The 26,671-nt window shown below is 39.9% G+C and overlaps 1 protein-coding gene across 1 annotated transcript in view; it reads right to left on the bottom strand.

Annotated features, from left to right (window-relative positions):
* Positions 1–26,671, bottom strand: part of LOC146000261 (sodium/potassium-transporting ATPase subunit alpha-like) — a 471,911-nt gene that overhangs the window by 231,779 nt on the left and 213,461 nt on the right. The window lies entirely within an intron of this gene.

Here is a 26,671-nt window from a genome sequence, read left to right as displayed (position 1 = left end):
CGAAAATTCCGGATCCGGATCCGGGTCTGAAAGTTTCAGATCCGGATCCGGGTCTAAAAGTTTGGGATCTGGATCCGGATCCGAAAGTTCCGGATCCGGATTCGAGAGTTTCGGATCTAAATCCCATTATAATATTACCACACCTTAAAAGGTATTATGATCTTCGATTACAAAGAAATTTTTCATTAGTTAGTGCTACAAGAATTTTTTTCAAGTGTTGTTCCTAAAATACTTTGCTACGCATCGGCTAACACACTCGTGCACAAAAATAATCTTACTTGTTTAACGTAAAATGTCAGAGGTGATTTTGTAAATGCCATTGAAACGAATATGTATTCATTCGAATGTATTGGAAATGAAAACACACATAAATGTGAGACATTCCATTCTAGGATGAAACCTTTAACACATATAACAAGATAGAAATGTTACACAAAAATTATACAATTGTTCTACAGTTACAGTTTTACAAATTAAAATAAAACATTATAATATATGCAGTGTTATATAATTACGAAGTGTAAGACTAACAAGGGAGGTTATCTAAGTGCCCCCCTCCGATTTCCATGAAACTTGGCAGGCGTATAGTAGGGCATAAAGGAAGAAATACGTGTTTTTTTTGTTTCAGCTAGAAAACGGTTTTAAGGGTCAAAACCCCCTCAAATGTCAAGATGAGGACAAATTGAAGTGAGGATCTGACCCCTGTGTCTCCCCGATTTTCATGAAACTTGGCAGGTGTATAATGGGGCCCAATGGAAGAAATACGTGTCTTTTTGTTTCAGCTAAAAAACGGTTTTAGGGGGCAAAACCCCCTCAAATGTCAAGATGAGGACAAATTGAAGTGAGTATCTGACCCCTGTGTCCCCCTCCGATTTCCATTATACTTGGCAGATGTGTGTATAACGGGCCCAAAAAAGAAATACGTGTTTTTCTTGTTTCAGCTAAAAAACTGTTTTAGGGGGCAAAACCCCCTCAAATGTCAAGATGAGGACAAATGGAAGTGATGATCTGACCCCTGTGTCCCTCCGATTTCCATGAAACTTGGCAGCTGTATAGTGGGGCCCAATGGAAGAAATACGTGTTTTTTTGTTTCAGCTAAAAAACGGTTTTACAGGGCAAAACCCACTCAATTGTCAAGATGAGGACAAATTGAAGTGGGGATCTGACCCCTGTGGCCCCCTCCGATTCCCATGAAATTTGACAGGTGTATAGAGAGGCCCTATGCCCCCTGTTTCTTCCTATGCCCTATTTACGTGGTTTCGGGGTCAGTTTCAATTTCTCCTCATCTTGACATTTGAGGGGGGGGGGGGCTTCTATACACCTGCCAAGTTTCATGGAAATCGGAGGGGGAGACTTAGACCTCCCTTGTAAGTGTATTAATTAATTACAAATCGCGCACGCGCGCACACACACTACATATATATGTGTATGTATGTATATTATATATATCTGTATATTAGCAGGTAACAATATGTTATAAGCACATTCTTACTTTCCAAAGAAACGCATGTGGGATGGCAAAACGGATCCGGATCCGAAAATTCCTGATCCGGATCCGAAAATTCCGAATCCGGATCCGGATCCGAAAAATTTTAGGATCCGGATCGAACCAACCGGATCCGGATTTCGGATCCGCCAGGATCCGGATCTGGCCATCCCTAGTCCGGACCCCCTAGACACCCCCCTAAATACTTCCTCCCCCCACCCCCAATCCCCTGTTCACACCTTCCGGGTTAGAAACATTGGCACATGCTCTCTGCACGGACAAGGAAAGGCTAATTTGGTATTTAAACTTTGGATTTGGCCATTTGGCTTTGTGCCAGTTACGCGTTTTTCTTCCAGTTCTTACAATTTTTACACTTATTTTCTATTATAGGGGAATTCCACGAAAAGTGGTGCTACTCCACGTAAAGAACACAACAAATTAGTATGCAAATTATTTTTGTTTTTAATTTCATTAAGGATTAGATCAGGGGCGTATATTCCAGGCTAGCTAGGCTATCTGCAAAGCCTGAAGCCTAGAAAGTAAAATACTGAAGAAAAATCGATTCGAAACTGTGAATTAACGTGATTTAAAAAAAAAAATAATGGCGATTCTGAAGTTGGCAACCTGAATTCTTAGGAGTTGGCAACCTGTCTACCGTTGGGATGTCAACGTTCCTTCCTTCAAGACGTCAACAATGAGCCTAGTCTTCTCTCTTCCTCCATAGCCTAGGACCAGGTGTCATAGTGAGCTAGTCCATGTCTTAGAGTCAGCATACGACACTGGTTTAGATGTTTGTGAATGCATATAATTTGCACATTTCACCAATAGAAGTTACTAGCATCTGCAGCCTATATGCTTTACAGACAAATAAAGTCAAACTTTGCTATATTTTTAAAGCGTCACACATGCATTTTCATGAATTCAGGCTATGTCGTCACACACTCAAGTTGTTTTTTTCTTCCATTTGTTAGCAGACACCATAAAGTAATTCATAATTCTATGAAAACAGTTCATTATGAATATTTTAATCCAATCTCATGTCTAGAACGTTGCATTTTGCGTGTAAAATTACACACACGTAACGCCGGAATGTCCCTATAACAGTTTTTCATTATTCATATAAGCTGTAACTTAATTCCAAAATATCATTTGGTGGCCATTAAGTCTGCTGGAGAAGTGAACAAATTAGAAGTTATCGAGCAAACTGTACCAAATAGCAAAATTCCAGAAATAATTCTAGGATGTTGGGGAAGGGCAATATATATTATATGCAACACAATTCCCCCCTCCAAGAAATATGTAATATATATTTATAAATTTTTCCCTCTGCACTCAAGAAGTATTAAAATTGCACATTAAGAAAGGCAATTATTTTAAGTTAGAGACAAATACTTACAAAATTAAGTAAAATTAAAGACAATATTGAAATATTTTACATTATTTTAAAATGAGATCCTAATTATGAAACACCAAACAACATACTGACACGTCCTTTTCTCTTGTACAAATATTTATTGTTATTAAGCTTAATCTCTGCTATTTAGTATGTGATTCTTGTGGTATTTAATATTTAGACCTATCACTGATAATGTCGGGATATTGACTGACCTGCACATTCATATCTTGTAAGAGCTGTTGCCATGGGAATTACGATTGTGTACTGTCTTAACTTTTAGTTCGGGCTTTGAGTTTTAAAAAGTGGTGATGTTGAATTGTAAGAAGCGGTTATTTCTTTGAAATGTCAATGGATTTGTACACATTATAGTATTTATTTTGCTAAGAAGTAAAATATACTTCCTTTCTCTTAGTGAAAACTTGACTTCGATTATTTTTTGACCAGCGAATGAACAGAGATGTGATTACCCATACCCTGAGAGGCATCACGTTAATGCTACGAGTCTTCATGCGATCATTTTTATTGTGTTCGATTTAAATCATGTTCTATTGACTAAAGGAACCATGGGCGTCCCGAAGGGGGGCAAGGGGGGCCGTGCCCCCCTGGAAAATGAAAGTCAACCAAAAAAACTGTATTTCACACACATAATTTAATTTTAGCCCCAATAATATGTGTTAATTATTGCATGAACACCATAAATTCAAATTTAAGCAATGTTTTTTAGGGAACAGCACTATTTTGGGGGAAAATTTGCCTTCGTTTGCCCCCCCCTGGAAAAAAATACCTTACTTGCCCCTCCCTGGAAAAAATCCTGCCGACGTCCATGAAAGGAACGTGACAATACTCTGTAAATGGATACATGAAACTCAAGTCACGAACTGCGATTTTCTGTTGTTTTCATTTGAACATTTCATTTATGTTATTCCTATAATTAGTAGTACGCTACTTTGTTGGTGAAATCATCTAATGTATGTAATGTTTGCTATTAAAATAATAAAAACAAAAATAAATGTCTGTTGTAAAACAGTTTTTGACTTAATTGCTTTTTCCCGACCAACCTAGAATTAAAGAGTTTTACTGCAGTTGTATGGTAGTGAGACATAATAATCTAATACAAAATTTGACGACAAATATACGAAATATCCAAACTGAAACACATCTTTATTTCAAGAAATTCTCTTTCGCACAGGTACTAAATTTCAGTGGAGTGTCCTATTTCTCTACGACGCAATCGTTTAAATGGCATCTACTTCGCTATCTGCTATCCATAACCTTGCATAAAAAAAGTTATAGCGGATGTTTCCCCCAGAAAATATGGCAACTGCTACGCCCTCTGGGATGTGGGTCATGTGACAGGGCTGATACGATCAATAGATGATGGCAGAAATCGTTACTGCGGTTCAAGGAGATCTGCAATGGAGGATTTTTGGCTAAAATGGGGCCAGGAGCGGTGTTACGGATTTCACATTCGAGATAGACAAGACCGAAACATACGCATCTCTTCTCTGGTCTGTGATAAATAGGGTTAGGATTTTTATGACTTAGCATGTTTATTTTGGTAAGGGTGGTGTGTTCCCCAAATATGTCGAAATCCATATTGTGAAGAAAATACGTAATTAAATTAGGCTGCTTCTTAAGGTCATATTTTGGCATATTAGCCATTTCTGAGTGATAGAGCATATTTTGATGGATTTTCGGTCATATTCAGCATATTTTCGCATTTTCAAGAAATATACAGTCATTTTCGAAGTGGATTTGTTTTTACTCCCAAGTTCACTCGAGGTTTTTTTTTCTGCAGCAAAATCTCTCTCATTTTTATTTGATTTGATTGATTGATTGATTTGGTGTTTTAAGTCCACTTTATGCACAGTAAGGCTAATCGGGACTAAACCTACAGTTTAAAGTGGGATCCGAACCACTATGTGACCCCACCGGGTTCGAACCCAGGACCCCTTGATTACAAGGCAATGACGCTACTACTGCGCCATCGGGGAGGCCCTCATTTTTATTTGAAAATTTACAGGAAGTGTTCATTGTGGATTCCAACTCAGGGCCCATAAAGTGAACTAAAAATAGTACGAATGTGAAAATATCTCAGCATTTAGATATTGATGCTTGAAACAGTCCAGTCATAAGGGCATATTTTTCAAATTATAGTCCATATTTTGTACAATTTTAGGTCATAAGAGCATATTTTATTTTGCATATTTTGGCGATTTTTAAGGAGTCCGTGTCGCTTGCGCGGAGTCATTTGCGCCGAGGCTTCTTATCGGTTCATTTCCGCCGCGACATATGTCAAGATCTTCCTTGGTGGGTTTTCCCACAATCGGGAGTGTCATTACCGCCGGTGCATGTGCGTTTATGACGTTGCCCAGCTCCAGCTGTGTTTATCTTCGATTGAAAAGGAAGGTGACTGGTAAGTGAATGTAAGATGAAAGTATATATGAGGGATATACATTGGGAAATTACTATGTATGTAAAACTGAGACTTGAGAGAGACGACAAGATGGCTGAGAATATGGAAATGATAGAAGCAACGCGTGTAATGCCTTCGAGCACTTGCATACCTACAAGAATTCAAATAACGTTTGTATTGTTGTTGTGCTAGTGTATCGAAATATTGTGTTTGTATATACGTAGCTATTACTTATATAATGTTTGCAAAAATTACACTGTATTTATAATGTTTTTGACGATTTTATGTAGTGTATAATAATTAAGTGTAATAGACTGGCACATTTATGTTGCTTCCAAAGTGTACATTTACGTAGTACATGTAGAATTCTTTCAATATTTTAACAATACTGTATTTACAATGTTATTTTTACGATTAACGATAAATGATTAATAGTTAATAAGCTGATACTGATTTATGTATTTCCTGTTGTGGAATAAAATTGATTCAAGTAATACTGTGTAACGCCTTTTGAAATAAGTAAAGAAAAGTCATATTTAACTCTCTGGATAGGTTTAAGATTTCAGTGTAAACACAGCTGTGCATCGTCATAAACACACGTTTGATTTTATGTTTTAAGTCCACTTTATGCACTATGCACCATGTACCCATAAACACACGTGCGCCCGGCGGTGATGACACTCTGGATTGTGGTTAAAACCAGCCAAGGAAAGTCTTGACATATGATATATGAACCGATAAGAAGCCTCGGCGCAAACGACACGACACCATTTTTAAGATCATAAAAATCCTAACCCTAGTGACAACTGTAAGGAGTATCCCCTGAGAGAAAAGGGGAAGGGGTCATGGAATGTCATATCTACGGGCTCCGATATTTAGACAAATAAGCCCCGTATAGTTCAATGCACTTTTTGACACCAGGTGGAGTGCTGGTGCATCCAAATGTCAGGCTTGTGCAAAGAATACACAACTGTGAATTTAACTGCACATTTAACATTAACTGCATGAAATGTTAAAAATAATAATAATAGAAAACAGCTGTGCTGGATATTCACTTGTCTGGTGGAGCAAGAAGCAAAGTCTCCCCATTTATATAAATAATAATAATGCATTTGAAATAAAATTGGTTTACTTTTATTATTTCTTAATATATTTATTTTAAAATAACAAGGCCTAACCGTGCTAATAATTATTATTGTCTTTATTATTTATACTATAATTATTGTATTTATTATTATTGAGCCGCGGTAGCTCAGTCGATGTCGACCTCCGTGGTGGAGTGGTAATGACAGCGCGCTGCGACGCCAGGGGACCCGGGTTCGAATCCCGGGTATGACATGGATATTTGTGTTTGTCCTAATGAGAAAAACTGAAAATTGAGGAAAACCGAGAAACGTAAAAATTGAAAAAAATATACCCGCATAGGGATATTCCTAAAAAAAAAAAAAAGTTGATATGGCGTCTGACTATCATGCGAGAGACCCGGGTTCGTTACCCGGCGGGGGAGAACCGTGATTCTGTCCACCTGTTCAAGCGGTTCCGGCGCCCACCCAGCGTCGTATAAAGCCCCTGGAGGAAACTCTGGGGGGGTAAAGGTGGCCAGGGGCTTGTGCTGATCACATCAGCCGCGCCTTCGGACCCTAACTCCACACCTCCTACGCCTTCATGACGTGGTGCAAAGCACAGGGGAGCACTTTACTTTTTAACTTTTTCTTATTTATACTGTTAAAGTTTTATTAATGGCCTGACCCCTTTGCAAACATTTCTTGCGAGGCTCATGATATTTATTGTAATTACTATGGCACATATTGTGAGGTGCTTTGAAGATAACACCAACTAAAGTTTTTACTGTGTTTGCTGCTCCTGCATGTCGGAACAGAAGTTTGGAAACTTCCTACTTGCAGGAAACGCGAGTCAGAAGAAAAAAACAACAACCTGACATCAAAGATAAGTAGAAACGGTGACGTCATTTACTCTCGTGTCAAAGTATTAATGATAACATCGCTGAATGTGTCATTCACGGTAATCACTTTTTTTTCAGTTCCACGGAGCATTTGTAGATAGGGAAGCCGTAATCTGCATTGCGTAATTGGAAACAAAACGAGGAAGAAGGTGTTGGATTAGTAAGCTCAAGAGGTTGACGTCCGGCAACACGTCATTTGGTGATAACGTGTGTTGTGTGGTCGTAATGAAAATGCACCAGTTCTATTTCGTTGCAAAGCGCACCGACATCATGGTAATGTTATGTTTAGACCATAAGGGTGATTACTACGCCTCGGAATGATGAGCTAAAAAAAATCTTAAAAAATGACCTGAAAACTATTAAAAAACCATTTAAAATTTTTTAAAATGACCTAAACATAATTTTCGCTCTTAAAAGGAAAGCTTGAATTTTCATAAATTGCGAGAGAGTAGTTCAATAATTCGATAAAACTTGTGCAGTGGCTTAAACTACCGAACTAAAGAGAAAAAAAGCAATTGAGTGCTAATGTATTTTCCTTATGTTTACTTCATAAGTAATAAATACAGTACACTCGCGATTAACCGAGTCCCGATTAACCGAGGCTCCAGGTTAACCGAGGGAGTGGTTGTAAAACATCGCGCTTCATAACGCACCTCCTGTTTGTTTATGGAGTCAAGTCACCGTCCGCGCTGAACATGTTCGTTACATTGTTGGTGTATCCGATTGTTACGGTGATGTTTAAGTCTGTGTAGGCCCATTCTAAACGGAAAAAGTAATCTTCTCATTTATGTTGTACTAGTAATAAATAATTACTATATAGTTTTAAGTGTTGCTTCGTCATTTACGACCTATTAGCACATTATCTCCGTATTATCCGAGTTCTTCCGTATCTGAGGTAATCTCGGTCCCAATTAGCTCGGATAATCGCGAGTCTACTGTAACCCGTGGCTCGACAGCCCTGGAAGGGCCTTGGTCTGTCTCCCGATTGCCAGTCTCCCTCTCACAATCCTACCTAGAGGTGCGGATATCTTCAACCAACCCTCAGCCGTTATAGGAGATTTCCGAAACCAGGTTACGCTACTCACTCGTAGCTCCCCAATTTCCTCAGGATGGTGGGTTGCCACCGGTCCTATACACGGGCCGAGAACCCAAGCGGACTCGAACCCATGCCGTCCCGCAGTCGGAGTCCAAAGCACAGCGCCTTGGACCGTACGGCCACGGATGAGGACTATTTTTTACTTCAAGTTTAATTAAAATACACCGTAAGTTTTTGTGCACAAGTAATGCACCTCCTTTCAGAGTGGGCCATGCACAATACAGGACTCGGTCAGCATCTGAAAATACAGTTGCGTTTCGCGTTCATCAGATTATAATTTTGAATTGATCATATATGGTGTATTTGTTAGGAACTTTAAACGTTTAAATATGCTAGCAAAAGCATGAGACAGCAGGGAAGTAGCAAATAGAGGCCTAAATTTTAAAAATGCAACAAAAAACACTGAAAAATGAGCTAAAAGCCAAAAAGGCCGGAAAATGAAAAAGAAATTGCAAAATAAAAACTATGTCTTCTGCTTATAACTGAAGAGTTCAGCATTGCCTTCAAAGCCCAGAAAAAAAAAGATTTTTCATCAACTTATAGTCCTAGCGATCACGTTATTTCCTACACAGGGCCCAGGTTCAGTAACGTATTCAGGACCTGCAATGTACCTGTCACAATATGTTGATTGATTTTGTTGCTTATAATTTGCTCTTCTGCCACTTTTGGCTGATCGCGAAGATGAGGATGAGTGATGATGTAATGAACATGATTGACACTCACACAAAACACACATGCCTAGGCCCGGATTCGAACCCGGGATCCCCGGCGTGTAGCCCTTGTCTAACCACTTCGCCACGGGGATCGACTGTCGCAATATGTATGTGTGTATGCACACACACAAACACTCACAGTGCTTTTTACTGGTCAGAGATACGTCGAAAAACCTGCACCATTGCATATCTCGTCAAACTCTAGCCTCATTTGATACATCACATCACCCTATTCCCATTTAAAAATCTTTAGTTGAATTGAATATGGTGGACGTCAGCTTGGAGCACACCAATATGGTTCCCCATAAGCCTAACCTGTTTCTATCATGACCAATTGTACCCAGTCTAACTCCTTTACATTTTACAGTGGGTGTTAAGGAAATTTTCAAACATCCTGTAGAGAAAGCGAAAGGAAGAGACAGCAGGGAGAGAGAAGAAAGAGGGTGCAGATAAGAAAGGAAAATGCACAGAAAAAATTAAAACGGAAAAGGTAAGAACAGGAAAAGAGAACGGTATAGGAGAAGAAACGAGGAGGAGGCGAAATAAAGATAAAAAAGGGAGAAAGAGATAAAAAGAGAGAGGGAACAGAGGTAAAAAGAACAAGATAAAGAAAAATAAGATTAGAACACACAGAAGGAAGGAAAGCAGAAAGGGATGACAGAGGCAAAACAGAGACAGTGCATAAAAGGAAAAAAGCGAAACAGAAAGAGTGAGTGGCAGGGTACAGAAAGGGATATAGAGAGGAAGAGAGAGTTGGGAATCAAAAATGAACAGAAAACATGGAAATTTAGACGAAACAGAAAGTTCAAATACAATAAAGAATATAAGAAAAGGCATTGGTGTTATTTATATGACTTAAATTAAGAGGGGAATGCAAAAAGAATGGAGTAACGAGGTACTACCGTAAAAAAAAGACGAAAGCTGTAGGAAAGTTAGCATAAATTGCAGTCAATAACAAAAGTAAGTTATTAGAGAACTAACTAACTCTCTAGCCTTCTTAAACCCGAAGGTTAATCGGTGCAGCAACACAATCCTTCCACTCCCTACCCTGGGCAAGATCAATCCAATCTTTTCCATCCTTACCGATTTCCCTTAGGTCCATCTCAACGTTATCCCGCCATATCTTCGTCTTGGGCTTCATACAGGTCTCTTACCATCAGGTTTCCCAATAAGAATCCTGTAAACTCTTCTTTTCTCTCCAATTCGTGCACATGGCGTGTCCACCTAAGTCTTCTTGCATTCTAATAATATCTGGATACATATAAATACAAATTATGCAGTTCTAAATTATGTAACCTTCTCCACTCACCTGTCTCCTCATTCTTTTTAAGTCCAAATATTTTTCTAAGGGTTTTATTTTCAAATACTCTTAATTTAGCTCCAGAGAGAAATATCATAATGCCCAAAACGAGGTAATCTTAATAAACCGTAGCGATAGATAAAGTAATAATGAAAAAAATTCCTGGCATTCTTCCCTGAACCATTTTCCCAGACATGCATTAAGAATGGAAAGGAGCATTCCATGCCGCTCCGGCGCCATATTGTCCGAGTCGGATGGGGAAGAAAGGCCATCTTGGTTTGGCTTCCTTACCCGACGAGACACGGAACATATACATTCCTTTTCGATTTCCGATATCTGCAGCAATTTCGTCCAACACACCTGGAGGAGCCTGGCGTTTCTTTCGCGTGCGGGGGGCGTTCTGAAAGTGGCTCTGCCATAAATTCAGGACACGAATGGCCATTTTCTGAACTCTCCCCTCTCCCCCCATAGAAACCGCCCTCATCTGCTTTTATTATTATTCACTCAGTGTACAATTTCGGTCTTTTTAATATCTGCGTTTGCTTTCGGCATATTCGCCGAAGTCCACGACTTCTTCCATATGAACCAAGCGCTAGGTGATCGATAAAATGAGCAGTGTTGCCTCATGTGCTGTCTTTAAGTTACCAGTTTTCTCAAAGAAGTCCACTTTTTCCACATTTATTCAGTCACCGACAGCGTTGAATGGTTCCCCACGGTTCGAGTCCCCGTTTGCATCTTGCACTCAGGAGATAGATACATTATAATTACGTATATGCAACGTAACTGGGACACCCACGTCCCACAACACCCTCCTAACAGCCCTTAAAATTCTTCCAAAAGGCTCAATTTACATTTACACTCTCCATGTGGAAAATTCTGGATAATCAGTTGAATCACTGCTCGAATGGTGATAATTGTAGGATCTGTCGTGAGAATAATCTGTGGAGCAGAGTTGCCAGCGTTGGATTTGCGATGTTGCCAACTGTAATAAATTATCCTAAACGCAGGGATCTACGAATTAGCGTGCATGTGCATATAGTTGGATTTGTTTATAAATTGAAAGGTTTTGCATTTACATATCATATGCACAAACGTCACTAACTTCTACCATCGTGTTTCACCACCATTGAAACAGGGTGAAACAAAAGTCCCAACCTTCGTGAGTCCGTGGCCGTCCGATCACAATAATTTTACTCGTAAATAGCTTACTATTTTTTTTACTTTAAATGCTAATTAATATGTATCCTTAAAATTAAATATCAATAAATAAATTATGGCATAATCGCTGGTAAACGCAGGTGGTTGCCAGCTCGGGCTGCAATTCGCTTCACCCCTCCGGTCCTAACTCGAGAACTGACCCAGGTTTAATTCATATTTGGAGGCTGCACGAGTGGCAGTCCCCTCTCAGTAGCTTTAAATTCTCGCAAATGCTTTTATCGCTGGTGAACGCCGAACGAAAGTCGATATTTCCAGGTGGTTGCCAGCTCGGGCTGCAAGTCGCTTCACTGTTCCGGCCATAAATCATAAATCGAGAATTGCCCCACTGTTGTAATTTATATTTGGGTGGCAGCTCCATCTCAGCGGCTTTGAATTTTCACCATGACTGACGAGAAAGAATTTCCTCTTATCGATGGCGTAGTGGTAACGTCGTCGTCTTATAATCAAAGGGTCCCGAGTTCGATACCACATTGCACAGTGGCTCGGATCACACTTTGAACATTAGGTCCAGTCCCGATTAGCTTATCTGTGCATAAAGTGGACTTAAAAGAACAAACTCAAGCAATATACTTTACTCATACCTATGGGAGATTTCACACCGGCGACAAAATGGCACGTTTTTCGTGTTACTTGATGAATACATGAAGGCTTGTGTTGCCTGTCGTGCTGCTAAGGTGTGAAATGTTGTTGATTGATGACATGTGTCGCGTGTCACTCGTCAATTAAGTGCGAAATCTCTCTACAAGTTTCATTGGGTCTGAATCTCAACAAATTTAACAGTCATAAACGACACAACAGATATTTTTTTTAGGAAAATATATCGAGAGATGGAAACATTGGAGCGTGAACAACTGCAGTGCCTGATGGTAGAGTCGTTGGGTCAATAGGGCGAGCAAAGGTCATCCGGACCCAGATGCCTACCTCAAAGCGGCCTTGACCTCTAGAGCCCCCCCCCCCCCCCCAGAAAGTCCCCGTGGAAATCTTCCTGAGGATTACCTTCTTAAGACAGGCGCCAGATCGCGGGAGAGAAGAAGATAAAGAAAGAAAAAAAATAGGGGCCCAGAATGAGGAAATATGTTACGAAATTCTGTGCGAACCGTTCTCAAACTTCTTGCCCGAATTTAGAACTTTTCAAAAGCTCTCCTTTCTTGTACATAATTGTTTCATAGCCATCTACTTTAGGCACGCATGGTAACTTTGAGTTAAAAACAAAACTTGAAACGCAGATGTAATTTAAATTCAATGAGCTTTCTACATAATATTGTATTTGTGTTCGAATCTACGTACAGTCACCGGCAATAAAAAAAGACACCTATATCCTGAAGTACTCACATCTCTGCAAGGTGTTATACGTGTTGCCTAAGTCTACGGCGAAAACTGCTTTTTAATAGCAAATATTCAACCACCACCGTAGACTTAGGGAACACACGTAACACCTTTCACGATCTAGATGTCTCATTTCTATTTCCGGTGAGTGTACATGCAGTGCTCGAAGTGAGGGGGCGTCGTATCCCCCCAACTAGAAAAATGTCCGCAAAGCGTTCCCCAGCTCTCTCATTGCTACCTTGTTAAAACAAAGGACATACCCCAGCTAGACCAAAGATTCGACCAAACATCCCCCTCATTTCAATTATAACTCCATTAAGCCTTGTTTCCATGATTATGAAAAACTAAATATGCTGACCAAGGCAGTAATTTATTTTATTATAAAACATAAACTAACGTAACGTTTCAACCTTCTAGCAAGGTCTTCTTCAGACTCTGTATCAAGTACAAAAGTAACCAGATACAACAAGAAGGGTAATATATATACACAAACATTACTCCCTCCAGACTATTTAGAAAGTTGTTAGGAACTTTCTAGCAGATGACTTTCACTTTCCAACTTTACTTTCACCTAAAAGGCTAAACACAATTACTTCCATATAGAATGTGGTTGGACTTTTTAATCTCACGCTCTTTTCCCTTCATTTTTCTTCCTTCTCCTCTCCTCTTTTTCTCTTGTCCTTTCCACTCTTTCCAACATCTTCTTCCATTCTTTGTTTAACTTCAGTCCCCCATTCCAGTTCATTGTGTCTTCTTCGCCTTTCTTCTCTATTTTCTTGGCTTCCTTCCATTTTCTCACTAGCATTCTCTTCTCCCTTCCTATCTGCTTAGCCTCATCCCACTCTATGCCATGTCCTGTTTCTCTCGTGTGTTTAAATATTGCATTTCTCTCTCTCTTAAGTCGTACATCATCCCTATGTTGTTTCAACCTGTCTTTCAGCCTTTTTTTCGTTTCTCCTATGTACACACTCTGACATTCTTTACATTTTACTTCGTAGATAATCCCTTCTTCTTCCTCTTCTCTGTTTTCCTTTTTCTTGTTAGCATTCCTCGCTATTCCTAAGATGCTTCTCCCTCCCTTCCTGTAATTTTTAATTCCTGCTTTACTAAGCACTTTGCATATCTTTTCTGTGGTCTTCCCCATCCTCCTTATTCCAAACCTTCTCTCCTCTTTTTCTTTCTCTTCCAATTCTCCCCTGCCCTGTTTTATAATAAAATAAATTACTGCCTTGGTCAGCATATTTAGTTTTTCACCCTCATTTCACATCAAGCGCTGCGCAATATGTTCCTCAAATTAGAATTCCATTCCAGACCACAGCCTGATTACATGCACATACGAAAATCTCAAACCAACATTGCAGAATTATTCACAAGTTGGAGACTAGTTGAACACTAATTATTCATTAGCGGCAAATGATCCGGAACTAGACTACTACTAGACGTATATACTAAAAGTAGAAAAACATAATGCAAAACTTGCAGCAAAAACGTTTCAAACATGCACTTCAAATATGCTTGATTGATTTAGTTTATTTTACTTTGCTTTTTTCCGCTTTTGGCTAATCGCAAAGATGATTATCAATTTCATCATATCATCCCTGGTTCTTATCTTCGCGACTAGTCAAAAGTGGAAGAAAAGCGAAGTAAAATAAACCGAATCAATCAGCCATACAAGCGCAGTGAAGGAAAGCGAGAAGTTCATCCTATTACAAAATACAGGGTCTACACGATGAAGCTGCGGAGTTTCGACGCAATGTTAAAAATCAGAAAATAAAGTTATGACGATCCAGTCTTTTGTATTTGGAGCCATATACGCTGAAGTTCGTGTGGTGTCTTCTCAGGAGAAAGCCGCCAACGGACAAGAGCATCAGGGCATCATACAGAAGTTTTCTGGAAACGGGGAGTGTGTTGAGACAGTTGAGTAAGTTCGTGGCCACCACGTAGCCCAGATCTCACTCCTCTGGACGTCTTCCTCTGGGGATAAAGGCCGAATCACACGGAACTGGATATCCAGTTAGTTGGCGCTGAACTGGCTACCTGCCCGGATGTGATGGCTGCCTGGCTTGCTGCTTGACTGGTTTGGAGGAATAGGACATGTTCTGGCTACTGGCTTTCCTCTGCTGGATTCTGCGGAACAGCCGATCAGAGCAAAGTTTGGCCATGTGAAGATAATCTGTGAGTTTGCAAAGGGGAGTTCTTTGTCTGTGGTTTCCGAGTGTTGGCTGTTTTTGTTAGTTTTTCGATTTTAAAAAAAGTAAAGAAATGACGTGCAGTGCATTGGTGTTCAGTTCATTAATATTTAGATATTTATGCAAAGGGATGCGATGTGTACGTGACAAATAAAATTAGCCGAAAATGAAAATCCTTATTATTACAAGTGTATTGAACTAAATGTTTGATTTTTTTAAATTTGTGAATGAATCCTGCGAATCTCATGTATGAATATGCATACCCGAGTTAATTAAAAAGCTTGTTCGGTGCGCATGGATTACCATATTGTTTTCGAGCCAATCTCTAGACCATACCTTTCTTTTTACATTTTTAATAAAAGCACAAAGCAGTGATTCTCCTACAACATTCTTCAAATTGCTCGTCCATCTTTACAGATTGTCTGCTCTGTGCAATGTCTTATGGGAACAAAAGTCTATCGACAAGTACGCGGTAACACGTATCGTGTGAGGCGGAAACTAGCAAATGAGTAGCCAGTCAAGCGCCAACTAGGGCATTCCTGCTGGATAACCAGTTCCGTGTGATTCAGGCTTAAGTTAAGGACGAAGTTTACTCAACGAAGGTGTCAAACGTGAAGTTTGAATACCGGCTGGATATTCTTCGTGTCACTAAAGGTGCTCACATAGAAGTGTGGTAATTTTTTGTAAGAAACGTTTTGAGTTGCTCTTTGCAATAAAATTACAAATAAATGTGCAGGTGTGTTTGTTTTAATTTCCCATCACTTCAAAACCCCGGAGGTTCATCGTGTACACCTGTATATATGTAAAGCAGAAAATTGTACAATGTATGTGGCTTGATTTCATAAATAAATACTGTAGTTTTCAACAGAATCCAAAGCACCGAAGTATGCTATCAGAGGTAATCGTTCTTGTGACACACATATTACGATGCAATACATGATATTAACCACCATCTGTCAGGAAGAAAGATGGAGGGGCTGCTGTTGGAACAAGCACCTCGTATTTTGTGTGTGTTACGCAGGGGCGTCGCCGTCGGGTAGGTAACCTTCATGAGAAATTTTCAGAATCATTCAAATAAGGGCTGTTACAATGTAAGCTTAAATTTATTGAAAATGACAAAAAGAGTCATGTACAGTGGGATCCATGAGTATTCCCGTGCAAATTGTCCATCACCATGTTCGTGCACTTTATTTGACCCAATAAGAGCTTCAACAATTAAAAATAAAACTTAAAACAAGCTGTTGAAATCTTCTGCACCAGCATGCATAAAAATCCATCGCTTAAAAACACACAGGATGTAAGATAAAAATAATGAAAATAGTCATGGACAATTTGCACGGTAATACTCATGGATCCCACTGTATGTGTGGAATTACTTGAAAAATGCTACACAATTGGACGTTTTGTGGATTGAACTACTTGAAAGTATGACAGAAACAATCAATCTCTGTCTTTCTCCCTTTTTCTTCCCTTCTCTCGTTTCACACTCTCATTCTCATTTTCCATCTCACCTTCTTTCTTTCTCTTGTTCTCTCTCGATTTCGTTCTTCTCCCGTTCGCTCTTTCTCTCGCTTTCTTTCTTTCTCTCTCTCTCTCTCTCTCTCTCTCTCTCTCTCTCTTTCTCTTACTTTCGTTTTTCTCTCGTTCTCTCTCTCTCTCTCTCTCAACCTCTCTCTCTATCTCGATTTATCCCTCTTTCGATCTCTCACTTCTCTATATCACTATCTCTTTTTCTTCCTCCCTCTTTTCTTCCATTCTCTCTATCACTATCTATCTCTTTCTTCTATTCCTCCCTCTTCTCTCTCTCTTTCTCTCTCCATTTGTGTGTGTGGCCTCTCCTAGTCCTCCCTAAACCCGGCCCTACCGAAAAAAAACACATACAGAAGATTGAACTTCAATTGATCGTTCACAGAATTAAGATAATCAAAGGGTCCCGGGTTTGATATCCGGTGGAGGCACACAGTGGTTCGGACCCCACTTTAAACTGTAGGTCCAGTCCCGATTAACCTTACTGTGCACAAAGTGAACTTAAAACAACAAATCAACCAACCAACAGGATTAAGCAAGACGAGACAGAACTCCCAAAGCAATACGTACAGTTCAGAATCAGAATGGAAAACTGTTTGATTTTTCGTCCGGGTTCCACCAACTCCAGGCGGTTCGATCAATAAACTCCAAAATTTCCGCCCCGCCTCGTTCGCCTTCGCCTGGACGTTCGGCAACATTCGTGCAGCGGTTGTATGCGACTGCAACAACTTGCACACAGAAAAAAAGAGCTGAAGTGGGTCAAGCGGAGGAAGAAGCTATTACGCTCACGTGGGGGGCGCTAACAGAGTCTGAACAAACTTGCGTAATAAATAATATTACAAATATTACAAGGTGAACGATTTGTATGGCAATAGGGCTCGGCTACACCATACCACCCTCATTTGAGCCTTAAATTAACACGTAACGAATTCTCCATCTACATTGATTGATTGATTGATTTAGTTTATTTTACTTCGCGTTTTGTGCCTCTTGGCTAATTTGCGAAGATGGGGATGAGTGATGAAATGATGAAATTGATGAATGGACATTCACAAACAACCAAGCCCGACCGGGATTCGAACCCGGGACCCTTGGCGTCGCAGCGCGATGTGCTAACCACTTTTTTTTTATATATATATAAAAGGAAAGCCCCTATGCGGAAGCTTCCCCCATCACACTTCATTCACTCATATCATTTCATTCATATTTCAATTTCAAGACTTTTTAGGACAGACAATCACAAACATCCATGGCCGAGCCGGGAATCGAACCCGGGACCCCTGGCGTCGTAGCGCGATGTGCTAACCACTCCGCCACATCCACTCGGCCACAGGGTCCGGCACCACTCGGCCACAGGGTCGGGCGAATTCTCCATCTACGTGTCCACATAGAATTCCTCATCAGTCATAGTAATAGTAGGGAATTTCCCTCTTTGTAAGAAAACTTTGAAGCAATTATGGAAAAGGAAACAAAAACTGTAATTTTATAAAATAGTATATTCAAACTGTAGGTAAAAACGGTGGTAACAACATATATAAGTATTTAGGCAGAATGAACGTCGCAGAATTTTTTCTAGTGTTGTCAGGTAGTATATATCAAATTAATACGTATTCTCAAAAATATTTAAAAATACAAAACTTCTTGTATTTACGTTTAGGTGAGTATCTATTTTCTCCGAACGACGTTTCGGGAAATTACTGTTCCCTTCCTCAGGTTCTTTTTTTTAGGCTATCTGAAATACTCCATAGCCATGTCAAATCTCTTCAAAAGCGAGGAAAAAGGATACGGTATGTCTTTGGTAAAGGAAGAATTTGGAAATTTTTTGCTAAAACTATTAAAACTCCCATCCCCCTTGACCTTTAAAACCACACCAATAAAAGAATTCTCAGTCTAAAGAAACCATTACAAATTAAAAGATAAAAAGGCGGACGCCATTTCACTTCCCCGCATTGGCTTCAGGATGACTCCTCGCTGAATGCTAGTTATGAATGTATAAAAGTACAGGGTTATTCGTAAGTCGCCAAACGCAATCCTGATCGTTAATTTTTTGAAAAACGTTAGAGATACTCACACCGATTTTTTCTTGCACTGAGATGTCCACGTCCAATTTGTCTGATCTACGAAATGAATAGCAAATTTTGATTTACAGCCTTCATTGTGAATATATATGTGCCAGACGAAACTGTGGACAAATGTTTATACTTCCAGTGTTACAAACTTGGATAATAATCCGATGAAATAGCAATGTTTTCATGTTGCACGCATGATGAGTAAGTATGAATTGAATTGAAATATCGTGCCTTCATTGGTTATTGTACCCCTCGAGCATGTTCCGGTTCAGCTGTTACAATCACGCCATTTGCCGGCGAAATGGGACGTATCTCTTTAATTCAATCGTATAGATTTATTTTAATTACTTTAATTAAAATATTTCACAATTATAAGTAAAGTAATCATGTATTTTTGTCACAGAAGACGCTGGGAATCTTTTCCTTGCACTGCCACATATTGTTTTCGCATCTTTTGAGAAGGCACACTTAAAAATCGTTTCTTCACACTTCTGCAAGAGTTTGTTTCCACACAAGATTGGTACCCGGCCCCTGTGATGGAGTGGTTAGCAAATCGCGTTACGACGCCAGGGCTCTCGGGTTCGAATCCCGGCCTGGACATGGATGTTTGTAAGTGTCCCATCATCATTTTCATCATATCATCACTCATCCCCATCTTCGCAAATTAGCCAAAAGTGGCACATGAAGCGAAGTAAAATAAACCATATCAATCAATCATTCAACATAAGATTGGCACATAAAAATATTTGTTCTAAAGTGTACACATACAAAATGCACCCAAATGCATCAAATGTGAATCTGATTCTCTGAAGAAACTATAAAACACACTTTAGTGCATCAATCCATTCATTCTGGGGCATCAATCGATATGATGCATTTAGTTTTCTGTGTGTACTTACGTTGCGGCATTATAACAACACTAATAACACTTGACGGTTTATCACATATCACCAAGATCCTAGAGGTCCATGGTTTCAATCCCGGCCTGGGCATTGGTATTCTTTGTTAGTGTCCTTTCATCGATTTCATCATCATCATATCATCCCTCATCCTCATCCTCGCACTAGCCAAATGTGACAGAAAAGCGAAGTAAAATAAACCAACTCAATCAATCAACTTATCACCTAAGCAAACTTCAACATGACACATCCACTCGTATGAAAGCAAATGTTGACATTCACGTCAAACAGAGAGGTACCATATTTAGACATCATGCACACAGAAAACTAAATGCATCATATGGATTGATTCACCAGAATGCATCGATTGATGCACTAAAGTGTTTTTTATGGCTTCTTCAAAGAATCAGATTCATATTTGATGCATTTGGGTGCATTTTTGTACATCGTGAAAGAAACACCAAAGTTCATCATTTGGTTCAAGTGAGGATTTCTTTCAGTCGAGATGCACTTCAATGCATCAGTTGGTGTTCCTTGATGCACCTTCCTGCATCTTCTTGGATGATGCATTTAAACGTTTGGTCTGAGCTACAGAGTTTGTGTAGCTCAGACGAAACGTTTAAGTGCATCATCAAAAAATATGCAAGAAGGTGCATCAAAACGCATCAAGATTCATCAAAACGGATCAATTGATGCATTGAAGTGCATCTCGACTGAAAGGAATCCTCACTTGAACCAAATGATGAACTTGGGTGTTTCTTTCGCGACATACAAAAATGCACCAAAATGCATCAAATGTGAATCTGATTCTTTGAAGAAGCCATAAAACACACTTTACTGCATCAATCCATATGATGCATTTAGTTCTCTGAGTGTGGATCTGTTGCGAAGTAAAATAAATCAAATCAATCAATCAGTCAAACCAACCACTTATTACCTTAGCAAACTACACAGAATCGAAAATAAATATTTATTCAGCACTAGCCTACACATTCAATTGTTGTCGATAACATGTTGTTGATCAGCGTTAGCTCTATTTCAATGCTCCGTAGCGTGTTTGCCGAAGGGAAACTAAACGAAAACTCGGCGTGCGAAAACACCAAATGCACTTGAGTTGAGGGGATACGCACAGCGGAGTGATTTCAGCCGCTACACGAACACACGTTCCAGTGGCACAGAAACCAATGAAGGCACTGTATAGATCTCAAAATTGATGGGATAAGGCCTTGATAAGAATTTGAAAACGACGTTTGTTCAAAAAGTATCCGACCTTTATTAATAAAAAAATTGTGTATTCAGATACCACAATCTAAAGCCCCTATCACACGGAACTGGATATCTAGTTGGAATGCCCTAGTTGGCGATGAACTGACTTTCTATGTAGAAATCATGGCTGCCTGGCTGACTGCTTGACTGGTTTTGAGGAATAGGACATGTTCTAATTGCTACTAACTTTCTTCGACTAGATTCTGTGGAACAGCCAATCAGAGCAAAGTTTGGCCATGTGAAAGATAATCTGTGAGTTCGCAAAGCAGCGTTTTTTGTCTGTGGTTTCCGAGTGCATACAGAACGAAAGGCATGTTTACAATTGAAAAAGCTAAAATATTCTTCCATACGTGTATAGTGAACGTTGTAAAGTATGTATTTAATCAGTGCCATTCTTCTCTACCTAAAACCATTTAATACGAAGCGATATTCCTCTCGGTTGAATAGTTATCGTATTTTAAAAGTGTGAAGTGATACGTTGTTTACATCTCGCGCGGCCGCCATTATGGGAACGAAAGACTATCGACAAGTACGGTGTAACAAGTACAGTGTGAGGCGAAAACTAGCAAATGGATAGCCAGTCCAGCGTCAACTAGAGCATTCCTACTGGATATCCAGTTCCGTGTGATTCAGGCTTTACATTAATCTCCTTCAAAGTAGTCCCCTTGGCGGTTCTTGCACTGTTGGAAGCAGCGCTGGAACGCCTCTTTTGGGATTGCGCGCAGCTGGTCCGTCGCATTTTGCATGATGTCTTCTCTGAACTGAAATATGGTTCCTTTCAGGGGCATTTTCAGATTGGGGAAAAGCCAGAAATCACATGGAGCCATGTCGGGAGAGTAGGGGACCTGCCGAGGCACAGGTTTGCTGTGTTTTGCCAGGAAAATCTGTATCTCCAAGCGGAGTTTCTTCTGCTTGATCGTTAGCAGCTTCGGCACGAACTTCGCTGAGATTCTCCTGAGGTCCAAATCATTAGTCAAAATGGAATGAACGGATCCAATGCTGATGCCCAGCTAGTCTGAAAGTTCTCTGATCGTGATTCGACGATCCTGCATCACCAGGGTCCTCACTTGGTCAATGATGATCTCATTTCTGGATGTTGAGGGCCTACCAGACGTGCATTACTCTCCACTGGTGTGCGGCCATCTTTGAAGCGGTTGTACCACTCCTTTATGTGTATGGTGCCCATTGCTTCGTCCCCGAAGGCCTGTCGAATCTTGCGGATCGATTTTACTTGGGACTCTCTAAGCTCGACACAAAATTTAATGCCGTAACGTTGTTCAAGTTTTTCAGTCATTTTGTCAAAAACAAAATTCTGACGCCGATCACTTACACCTCCTCACTTATCGACTGACTGCTCCTGCAGGCAGAAAAAAATGCGCGTTAGGATCACCTACATATGTCCATCAAAGCACGCCTCCCTAGCTACATTTGTTTTCGCCAAAAAAAAATAAGGTCGGATACTTTTTGAACAAACCTCGTACATATGAATGGGTCGTACCCAATTCTCTGTAATGTCAATACGTCGTATACTGGTATGTGAATATTAGGGTAGAACTATTTAGTGTTTTTCCGAACTGCAGAGTTGGCAGCACTCGGGTCTGTACTTGCAGCAGTTCTACAGCGTCGACGGAAGTGGACAATTTGGCGTAAGAACCACAAGGGAAATGTTACTTTAATGACGTTTGCAGAATGGAGAGCAAGTCGACAAGATTTCCTCAATCTCACATATTACGGAGAACTCTCGAGAGACAAGGGCGGAATTGCCGCAGCAGAATAAACAGGGGGTTCTTCATCCTTTTTCTCCCCTTGCGTCCGGTTCAATTTGATTGTGATTCTTGGAGCTTCTGTAACCGGGAGTTAATTAAAAACGGAGGGTCAAACCCTGCCTTCTTCAGGAAATAACTGCTGTTATTTAACTTCTATCTTCTCTCTGTCTCATTTTCTTTTCCTCTTTCCCTCTTTCTCGTTCTCTTTCATTATCTCTCTTTCTCCCTCTCTGTCGTTTACCTTGTCCCTCGCATCCTCGCATCCTGGGTTATGTCGGTTTTCTATGGTTTGAAGTTCCAGTCGCGAGACTTTACCTTCGTATAGTTGTGAATCGTGTTTGTCTTTTCAATGTCACTTGCCACTGTCTCAAGTGTAAGGATTGACTTGGTAATGGGATTTAAACTTGGCGTATGTCTAGGTGAGGTATTACTTAGAGAGAATTATAAGGTTTAAAGGTGGCAGCAGGTGTGCTGCAAAGAGATTGACTGAATTAAGGTAATGCCCCTGAGGGGAGTTGCAAAAGGTATATATTGTTTTAGGTAAGGGCTCTTAACTGAGTTGGTTAGGGAAATTTTGGTGGGAGGATGCTTAATGGCTAGGTATTTAGGTTAAATGTAGGTTGAAACTAGAAGTTCTTGAAATTCTAGAAGGTCTAGAAGGTCTGTTGGATTGCCGGATGAAGACTAGGTTTTCTCGTGTGGAACGGTCACCCATCCAAGTAGTGACTAGAGTCAGCACCGCTTGTCGTCAAAGATCGCAGTCACCCATCCATTTAGTGACCAGGCGTGGCACTGCTTGTCTTTGAAGTTGTATTGCTATTGTTGTAATCTTGGCGTCCTGTGTGTTCTTCTTACCATTTGTACCTGGCCAATAAAGTTGATTGTAGGATTCGGGTGGTGAGGCTGGGATGCCCAGAATATTGTCTTCTCCCTCATCATGAATTCAAACAGGGTTTCCATGTTGAGGTCGTCGTGGATTTGAATGTTCCTGGTAAATCTGTCGGCCCCTTTCTCTCTGCACTTCTTATATTGTTTCTCTATCTCCTTAATTTTCTCTCTCTCTTTCTGTCTTTTCCTCTCGCTCTCCTCTCTTTGATTCTCTTATCAATCTTTCCCCTCTCTCTTTTCTTCTCCTTCTCTGTCCCTCGTTTCCTTCTCTTCACGTCGTTCTTCTCATATTTCATTCATTGCCTCCGCTATTTGTCTTTCCCGTCATATCTCGCCCCTTCTCTGTCATTCTGCCAGGAATTTATCAAGAAATGTCCATGTGGAAGAGGTGAAACCTCTGGTTAGTTTAGACTCAAAAAGAGCCGGCGCCCGCGAAATATCTTTTCATACCTTTGCAGACGATGTGGAAAATATTAACCCACGATTTATACGAAGGTTGATAGAAAGGTTTGCCTTTCTATAAAGAAGACTAACAGGTAGGGGACCGACAAAGAGAAATACCCACATTGCAGCAGTTTTTTTAAATATATATATATATATATATATATATATATATATATATATATATATATATATATATATACAGGGTGGCTCAATAAGTCACTTAACACCCTCAGTACAAGGCCACTGCGGCATGGAATTTGAAATTGGCGATGACCAATCGTTATCAGGCCAAGGGGGAACCACATTGACGCCACATACACGGTCGGCGGCCATCTTGATGTCCGCCATCTTGAATTCAACTTCAGAATTTTAAATGGGAAGGGGGTCGTGCGAAATATCAAAATGGGCTAGAATTTCACGAGAAATGCAATGGTGAAGGTTTTTTCGACGTATCTTTAACCTGTAAAAAGTTATGACTGAATTCTTGTACCAATTTACTCCTTTTCGATGTGTTAGAAAAATGCCTTAAAATTTGTTTAGCGCATCGGTAATGCATCGAGATCAAAGTGAGGTCTATGGAGAGACGTTCGCATGCCATTGCACATTATTTTAATCGGATACATCCATGAAGAGCTGTGCATTATGAATGGTTGTCGCGAACAATTTACAGTGTGACGCTTCCATTGAATTAAAAGTCCTTCACAGTGACAAGGCTAATGTTTACGTTCATAAGGAAGTTTATAAACAGAATATGCGACCCTTGTCATCTAATAACTAACTTTGGACAAAAACAGGTTCATAACGTTCCCATAAGTGTTCTGGTGTTCTTCTCTATTGAAAAAACTCTGTAAAAAGTACCTTCTTCCATAAGCAAGGATGAAAAAAACTGTTTATTTAACAAATCCAAGTAGCCCTAAGCATTTAAGGTTCCGTTGATGGAAAATTGACTAACCAATCGTGTTCCACACAGCACGCCACAACATTAACTTACAAACACTAACCATTCAGCTTTGATCTGCCAAAAATGGGTTATCAGATAAAAATCATCGAATATTCTGTTTACGAACTTCCTTATGAACATAAACATTAGCCTTGTCACTGTGAAGGACTTTTAATTCAATGGAAGCGTCACACTGTAAATTGTTCGCGACAACCATTCATAATGCACAGCTCTTCATGGATGTATCCGATTAAAATAATGTGGAATGGCATGCGAACGTCTCTCCATAGACGTCACTTTGATCTGGATGCATTACCGATGCCCTAAACAAATTTTAAGGCATTTTTCTAACACCTCGAAAAGGAGCAAATTGGTACAAGAATTCAGTCATAACGTTTTACAGGTTAAAGATACGTCGAAAAAACCTTCTCCATTGCATTTCTCGTGAATTTCTAGCCCATTTTGATATGTCGCACGACCCCCTTCCCATTTAAAATTCTGAAGTTGAATTCAAGATGGCGGACATCAAGATGGCCGCCGACCGTGTGGGTGGCGTCAATGTGGTTCTCCCTTGGCCTGATAACGATTGGTCATCGCCAATTTCAAATTCCATGCCGCAGTGGCCTTGTACTGAGGGTGTTAAGTGACTTATTGAGCCACCCTGTATATATATATATGCTGGTTTCGTGAAAATATGGAAAAATTAAGTGTCGAAAAGCTAAACAAGACGTCATGATTCTCCTTGCATCTTTCTCGCACCCCAAATTCGAGTTTCAGTAGAAATAAATATGTGGATTCTTCCTTCCCAATCAAAAATCATCCTTTAAGGTAAGGAATAAATACGATATGGATTCAGTAGGTGGAATGGGCGATCCTAGAACGGTCCCTCCCCTACTTTCTCGCCTTAATGGATTTCTCGCGTAAGGCATGAGCAGTGTTGCCAACTCCTCACTCGAAAAATCACCAAGGTTTTTGTTTTACGCACTAAACTAACCTACAATGAGAGAAAAATGGACAGAAAAAAGCTCTGGCATCACTTTTTAAGCTTTTTTTTATGCTAAACTCGTTTTTTGACCCACATTTGAAATGACTTACGATATTTTCCTATAAGGCTGCCTCCTTCTTATTGTAAGCCCCCCCCCCCCCCCCCCTCAGTGTAATCTACTACGACCTGCTAATAGGCTTTTGCTCTCAGCGTAATCTGTTTTTTACGGGGGCTAAACTAACCTACAATAAAAGAAAATTAGGCAGAAGAAGAAAAGCTCTGGCATCAGTTTTTTAAGCTATCTTTTACCTTCGGCAAATTTTGCTCACATCGTTTTTTGATTTTTATTTGAAATAACTTACGACATTAAACAAAAATATGTTCACTCGAATATGGAGTAGGTTACGAGAATGAGCAGGAAATTGCATTGTGTTGGTTTCGAAATACCGTCCTCTTATCTCTAATGAAATTCTAAAGCTTTTTTATTACAGTGAAATACCTGTAATGCGAAAGGGGATTTCGCATGCTATGAACATTGACGCAATAACGCAAATTCAACAATACGTAGACCTTGGGATGACGGAAGTATATATAGTAATGTCAGTTAACAACATAAATACCAGTGATGCAAGTCCTCTTATCTCTAATGAAATTCTAAAGCTTTTTTATTACATTGAAATACCTGTAATGCGAAGGGGGATTTCGCATGCTATCAACATTGACGCAATAACACAAATTTAACAATACGTAGGCCTTTTCTTGTAGAAAAGCTATTTTTGCTCGA

This window comes from Lepisma saccharinum, chromosome 16 (genome assembly GCF_977018435.1).
Source record: "Lepisma saccharinum chromosome 16, izLepSacc3.1, whole genome shotgun sequence".
NCBI classification, from domain to species: Eukaryota; Metazoa; Arthropoda; class Insecta; order Zygentoma; family Lepismatidae; genus Lepisma; species Lepisma saccharinum.
The sequence above is the reverse complement of the archived record's forward strand: the minus strand, read 5'-3'. Positions and strand labels throughout refer to the sequence as shown.